Raw genomic sequence first — 7,591 nt, 5'->3', positions numbered from 1 at the left:
CTTGGGTTTTAAATATATTCAAACATCCTGTAAAGTTGCATTTATTCAGCATTCCGTGACCCCCTAATGACCAAGCCAATTTTTTTAAATCTGACGTATCACCTGATTTTTTTTTTTTTTGCTCTCCTCGTGACACATTGAACTTTGTTAGCGCTAAATTTAAGTCAAAAATTGTTTTTCCATTAAAATGTTGCTAACGTCCAGAAAGACCACCATACTTAGTTGCCATTGCAGTCTGAGGCCTTGTAGTCTGCTGTCGGGACCACAAAATTGCAATCTTAGAGCACAGATGGTGGGGGTTACAGATGGAGCCACCTTCCTCTGTTATCCATGTATATGCTTCAGTTGCTATGGACAGCAGTATCTAAGGGGTTAAACAGCCTTGATTGATGCCATAACAGATTGTGGTAAATACAGCAAGGTGTCAGCTTTAGCATACAGTTGACACCCACTATATTTTCACCTGTTGGGGGTTGTTTTCTTATGTCGGTAAGAAGGTGTACTGGTGGTCATTAAGGGGTTAAACCAAAGGCATTTCTTTGCCTGGCATGACAACCATTTAATACACTGCTAGGTCTTTGGTTTGCATCATCTGCATTCTCTGTATTTTACTCTAATATGGTTTTTCATATTGTAGGGTTTCTTTTGTTGCTTGGAATTGTCTTGAAATGATATTGTTGCATATAGCTCCATAATTTCTCAGTTTTAATAAATAGAGTACACAACATTTTTCATTTTGAAGACCTGAATCTTTCTAAAGTAAGGGCAAGACTAAGCAAAATTAAAAAAAACATGTTTTAACCAGTGCTACAGTCCTAATTTAGTGAGCTTTACAGTTTAATATTAAAAAAATATAGTGAAAATTCATCTTTAGGCTGCATGCACACGATGCGTTTTTCATGCGTTTCCGCTGCGGAATTTCCACAGCGGAAACGCATCAAAAACGCATGGTAATCTGCACCCCATGGTCCCCAATGGCATTCCGCAATGTCAATGCACATGCGGATTTTTCCGCAGCGTTTCTGCAGCGCTCATAAATCCGCAGCATGTTCATTAATTTTGCTGAAGCGCCGCCATTGACTTGCATTGAGACGCATATAATCCGTGTCTGTACATTTGTACAAGCGGCTTCTATGCGTCTCTATGTGCGGATGGTACCCGGGTGTGGAGGAGAGGAGACTCTCATCCAGACCTGGGTACCATTGTACCTGTAAAAAAAGAATAAAATAAAGTTGTTATATTCACCTGTCCGGCGGCTTCTCTCTGCATGCCGGCAGCACTTCTCCTTCCAGGACCTGAGATGACGTCGCGGTCATGTGACCGCAGGCTGTCTCGCGATAGCCCGGCAACCCGTAAGAAGCCAGGACGAGCGCTGCAGCACACACCGGGGCATCGGGGGTGAGTATAGCTTTATTTTTTTTATTTTTATGGTCACACTGTATAAATCCATGCTGTTTGCATGGATTTATATAGTGTGACCTAGTTGTCAAGCACTTTCCAAGTGATGCTATCGCCTGGAAAGTGCTTGTCAGTCCGCATGCGGAAACACATGTGTTAACGCATGTGAATCCGCATGTATTCTGCAGGAAAAACACATGCACAATCTGCATGTGTTTTTTCTGCCAGGGAGATGCAGAAATGCTGCAGAAATTTTCTGCTTCATTTCTGCATCGTGGGCACATAGCCTAAGTCTTCACACTGAAGTAAATCTCCACTTTCCTGATCAGGCCTAATTTCAAATCTGACGTCAATTTATCTGGTATCAAGTCTGGAATGCTTCTATGTATCCCAGGGATTCAAAGATTTGTTCTTTTTTTTTTTTTTTTTTTTTCCCCAATGATACCTTGTACTTTGTTCATGGTGAATGTGTCAATGTAATTTTTGTTTTTATGAATATATTGTAAATTTCACTAATTTAGGAAAATTTGCAGTTTTCGAACTTTGAATGTTTATGCCTTTTAAATTTGTCATACAGTACAAAATGGCTTATGCAGGCTTGGGACAAAAATCTGCAGTCACTATCATGATTCCCCTATATTGCCTGTCCAAGCAGGCGGTCACATGACTACATGTATGTGATTTGCTTTCATAGGGCAGCAAGACGTGAATTGAGAGAAGCAGGACACTTCTATAGAGAGAAGCTGAGCACGTCTAGTTAGCACATGTATACAAACTGCATACATTAGGTCTTGTGACTGCCCACTTGCACATCTCAGCAGGCTGCAGCCACTTTTGTCTCAAGCATGGCCAACCCCTTTAATAAATAACATTTATCATATAAATCTGCATCATCTCTAACTCTTTTGCGCCAGAGCCTGTTTTTGCCTTTGACTAGGCCAACTTTTTTTAAATTCTGACCAGTGTCACCTTGTGGTAATAACTCTGGAACACTTCATCAGATCCCACTGATTCTGAAATCGTTTTTTTCGTGACATATTGTACTTCACGATAGTAGTAAAATTTGTTTGATATGACTTGTGTTTATTTCTGAAAATATTGGAAATGTGGCAAAAATTTAGCAATTTTCAAACTTTCAATGTTTAAGTCCTTAAAGGGAATGTCACTCCTCCTGGGCGATATCAGACCTCTACTATGGCTATACAGGTGATAGGAAAGTAAATCTATACTTACCAGTATGGCCCATAGCAGAGATCTGATTGCAGAGAAATCTGGTTTTATAAAGTCTGTTTTCCAGAGGCTTGGTGTCCGGGGGACGCCAAGCAAACCCCTCCTATCAGTTTACTATTCCCCTAAATTGCCGCCTCTGTGCTAAATTACCATATCCCCCCCCTGCATGTCACATGTCTAAATCCTCTGGAAAACAGACTTTAGAAAAACAGATTTCTCTGAAATCAGACCTCTGCTATGGGCCATACAGGCAAGTATAGATTTACTTTTCGATCACCTGTATGCCCACAATAGAGGTCTGATATCGCCCAGGGGGAAGTTTCTTAGAGAACAAGGAATATTAATAATTCAGTATCTAGACTATTTCCTTGTGTTGGCAGAATCTCCACAACAGCTAAAGGCCAACCTAACATCAACCATCCTGATCCTAAGAAATCTAGGATGGATTATAAACTGCTGAAAATCACACCTTATTCCAGAAAGAAGAAAGATCTTTTTAGGAATCCTCCTAGACTTGGAACAGCAAATTTCATTTCTACCAGAAAAACAAAAGGAGCTCAGGGTCAGCATCAAGGAATTCGGGAGGAAAACTAAAGTCTCCATCCGAGAATGTATGAAAATCCTGGGTCTCAGGACAACTTCCATACCGGGAGTCAGGTGGACCCAATTCCATTCAAGACACATTCAGCAACAGATTTTTATCAACCTGGAACTGGAAGATGGTCGATCTAGACAAGAAGATATCCTTGTCTAAAGTAATCAATAGATCATTAACATGGTGGACCTCCAAGGCCAACCTACAGGAAGGAGTCATGTGGAAATCGGCACTATTCGTCACTCTCACTACCGATGCGAGCAGCAGTGGCTGGGGGGCTCACATAAACGATCAATATCTACAAGGTACCTGGCAGAAGCAGGATCTCCCCAGATCATCGAATCGAAGAGCGCTTCAGGCCATATGGGAGGCATTAAAAAAGTGTCAAAAGCAACTAAAAGGTCAGCATGTCAGTGTGTTGTCAAACAACATGACAGTGGCCTTCCTCAAGCATCAGGGAGGTCCACGACACCACCTTCTACAATCCTTAGCAGGAAAAAAATTCTAGTGGGCAGAACAGTCCTTTCGATAACAGCAATACACCTAAAGGGTTCCCGCAATACAGTAGCAGATTTCCTCAGTCAAGAAACAGTTCTACAGTCAGAATGGGAGTTAAACTGGGAGGTGTTTAATCACATACCACATCGATGGGGCATTCCCTAATGGGATCTGTTTGCTACATGAAAGAACGCAAAAGGCGGAAAAATTCTTCTCCCTCAATCCAGGGGACAGACCGGCAGGGACAGACTCCTTATCTCAAAGGTGGAACATGAACCTAGCATACGCATTCCCTCCTTTACCCTTAATACTGTCAGTACTAAGAAAGATTCAGGAGGACCAAGCCAGGGTAATAATAATCCTACCTTTCTGGCCCAGGAGAAGTTGGTTCCCCTTACTGAAGAAGATGTCCCTGGAGGATCCAATAATCCTCCCAGACCGACAGGACTTGCTGTTCCAGGGTCCGCTATATCATCGCAATGTGAAATTTCTCCAGCTTTTGGCCTGGACCCTGAAAGGCAGATCCTGAGATCTAGAGGCCTGTCTGATGCCGTAATCTCAACCATGCAAAATAGTAGAAAAACAGTGACATCGGCCATCTATACAAAAATCTGGAAGAAATTGTGTTCGCAGTGCGAACCAACATCAGAGAGATCTAATCCAAACTTTACCAAAATATTAGAATTCTTGCAGACAGGTTTTGAAAAAGGCCTAAGGCCCAGCACATTGAAAGTACCGATTGCAGCATTGAGTGCTTTTATGGATTATCTGCTAGCCCACCATCCATGGGTGGAGAGATTCATTAAGGCTATAACAAGGTTAAGACCAACAATTAAATCCTATGTCCCACCATGGGACTTAAACATGGTCCTGAGGAGTCTATGCAACGAACCCTTCGAGCCTCTAAAAGAATCAAGCATAAAATTTCTATCACTTAAGACAGTGTTTCTAGTCGCTATAACCACAGCAAGATGGATAGGGGAAATTCGAGCATGAATCTCCCCTATCCAAGACCCATACCTGAGATGCCTAGATGATTGTATTATCCTCAGGTTAGACCCAGTCTTTTTACCAAAAGTGGTAACTCCTTTCCATATGAATCAGAAGGTGGTCTTACCCTCTTTTTGTCAGGACTATAAAAATGATCAAGAATTAACCTTCCACTCACTAAATATTAGGAGGGTGGTTCTACAGTGCTTAGAAGTGACGAAGGACTGGCATATAGATTCCAACCTGTTTGTACGGTTTTGGGGGGGGGGGGGGGGAATAAAGGGAAGAAAGCAACAAAATCAACATTGGCAAGATGGGTCACATCAGTAATAAGTCTGGCCTATTCATCTGAAGGGAAATCCCCTCCAGAAAATAATAGAGCACATTCTACCAGGGCTATGTCCACATCATGGGCAGAAAGAGCAGGAGCATCGGTGGACCAAATCTGTAAATGGCAACTTGGACAAATCTGAGTACCTTCTGCAAACCTTATAAATTGGACATTCTATCCGGTCAAAAATTGGCCTTCGGAAGGAAGGTCCTCCAGGCAGTGGTCCCACCCTGTTAGGAGGGACGTCCTGGAAAGTAGGCATTAGACCTACCGATAATACGGTTTCCAGGAGTCCCTCAGGACAGCACCCATTATATTCCCTCCCTAAATATTCCAAAACGGTTATGTGAAGTTAACATGGATTGTAGGAAGACAAATAAAATAGAGTTGCATCCATACTGGTGTGGTACTTGAAAAATTACTAGTGTTGGGGTGGAGGGAGGGGCCTTTTAACCTTTTGTGCTACCCTATTACTGGTAGGTCTAATGCCTACTTTTTTGTTAGGAAGGTAGAAGGGTTAAAAGTTGATCTGCAATTTCTCATTTTTCCAACAAAGCTTACAAAACCATTTTTTAGGGACCACATCACATTTGAAGTGACTGAGGAGCCTATATGGCAGAATTTATCCAAAAGTGACACCATTAAGGGTAGCAAGAAAAAATGGACTCCAAAATTTGTTGTTCAATTTCTCCTGAGCACGCCGATGCCCCATATCTGGTGGAAAACTACTGTCTGGGAGCACCATTTGACTTTTGGAATGCAAAATTGGCCGAAATCTATAGCTGATGACATGTTGCGTTTGGCAAGTCCCTGAGGTGCCTAAACAGTGGAAACTCCCAACAAGTGACCACATTTTGGAAACTAGAACCCTTGAGGTATCCATCTGCTGGTGGGATGACCATCTTGATACCACAGGTTCCTCACAGAATTTTAAAATATTGGGATGTGAAAATGAAATATTACGGGGGGTTTTTTCAGGAAAAAGTTGATTAAGCCTCAAATTTCTAATTTTCACAAGGGTAAAAGGAGAAAATAGACCCCACAGTCGATACCCCATATGTGGTCGGAAACTATATTTTAGCCACAGTGCAAAGCTCAGAAGGGAAGGAGCATCATATTGAAAGCAGATTTTGCTGGAATGGTTTGTGGGTGATATTTTATTTATTTATTTTACTCACTTATATAGCGCCATTAATTTCACAGCGCTTTACAGACATTATGGGCACTGTCCCCATTGGGGCTCTCAATCTAAATTCCCTATCAGTATGTCTTTGGAGTGTGGGAGGAAACCCACGCAAACACTGAGAGAACATACAAACTCCTTGCCGATGTTGTCCTTGGTGGAATTTGAGGCCAGGACCCCAGGGCTGTGTCACATTGTCAGAGCCCCTGAGGTGTGAGAACAGCAGACTTTCCCCCCCCCCCCCCCCCCCCCCCACACACACACACACACACCTCCCAAAAGTGACCACATTTTACAACCTACTGCTGAATTAATCTAGTGGTGTAGTGATCATACTGACACCACAGCTGCTCTATAGAAATGTATACTATTGGGTGTGAAGTAAAAATAATTACTAGTATGTTTATATCACATACAGAAATATAATTGCAATCATATTTTGAGTACCAATAGGTTATATTGACAGAATGAGTTAATGCAGCAAGTCAATATTTGCAGTGTTGCCCCTTCTTCAAGACCTCTGTAATTCTCCCTGGCATGCTCTCAATCAATTTTCGGACCAAATCCTGACTGATAGCTGTCCATTCTTGCATAATCAATGCTTGCATTTTGCCAGAATTTGTTGGTTTTTGTTTGTCCACCCGTCTCTTGATGATTGACCACAAGCTCTCAATGGGATTAAGATCTGGGGAGTTTCCAGGCCATGGACCCAAAATCTCTGTTTTGTTCCATGAGCCATTTAGTTATCACCTTTGCTTTATGGCAAGGTGCTCCATTATGCTGGAAAAGGCATTGTTGGGCGCCAAACTGCTCTTGGACGGTTGGGAGAAGTTGCTCTTGGAGGACATTCTGGTACCATTCTTTATTCATGGCTGTGTTTTTAGGCAAGACTGTGAGTGAGCCGATTCCCTTGGCTGAGAAGCAACCCCACACATGAATGGTTTCAGGATGCTTTACAGTTGGCATGAGACAAGACTGGTGGTAGCGCTCACCTCTTCTTCTCCGAATAAGCTGTTTTCCAGATGTCCCAAACAATCGATTCATCAGAGAAAATGACTTTGCCCCAGTCCTCAGCAGTCCACTTCCTGTACCTTTTGCAGAATATCAGTCGGTCCCTGATGTTTTTTTCTGGAGAGAAGTGGCTTCTTTGCTGCCCTCTTTGAAACCAGCCATTGCTCAGAGTCTCCGCCTCACAGTGCGTGCAGAAGCACTCACACCAGCCTGCTGCCATTCCTGAGCAAGCTCGGCACTGCTGGTAGTCCGATCCCGCAGCTGAAACAGTTTTAAGATACGGTCCTGGCGCTTGCTGGTCTTTCTTGGGCGCCCTGGAGCCTTTTTGACAACAATGGAAGCTCTCTCCTTGAAG

Source organism: Phyllobates terribilis, unplaced genomic scaffold (assembly GCF_046119375.1).
Source record: "Phyllobates terribilis strain yellow unplaced genomic scaffold, ASM4611937v1 Scaffold_3__8_contigs__length_932513732, whole genome shotgun sequence".
NCBI lineage: Eukaryota > Metazoa > Chordata > Amphibia > Anura > Dendrobatidae > Phyllobates > Phyllobates terribilis.
This window is presented reverse-complemented; position numbering follows the sequence as displayed.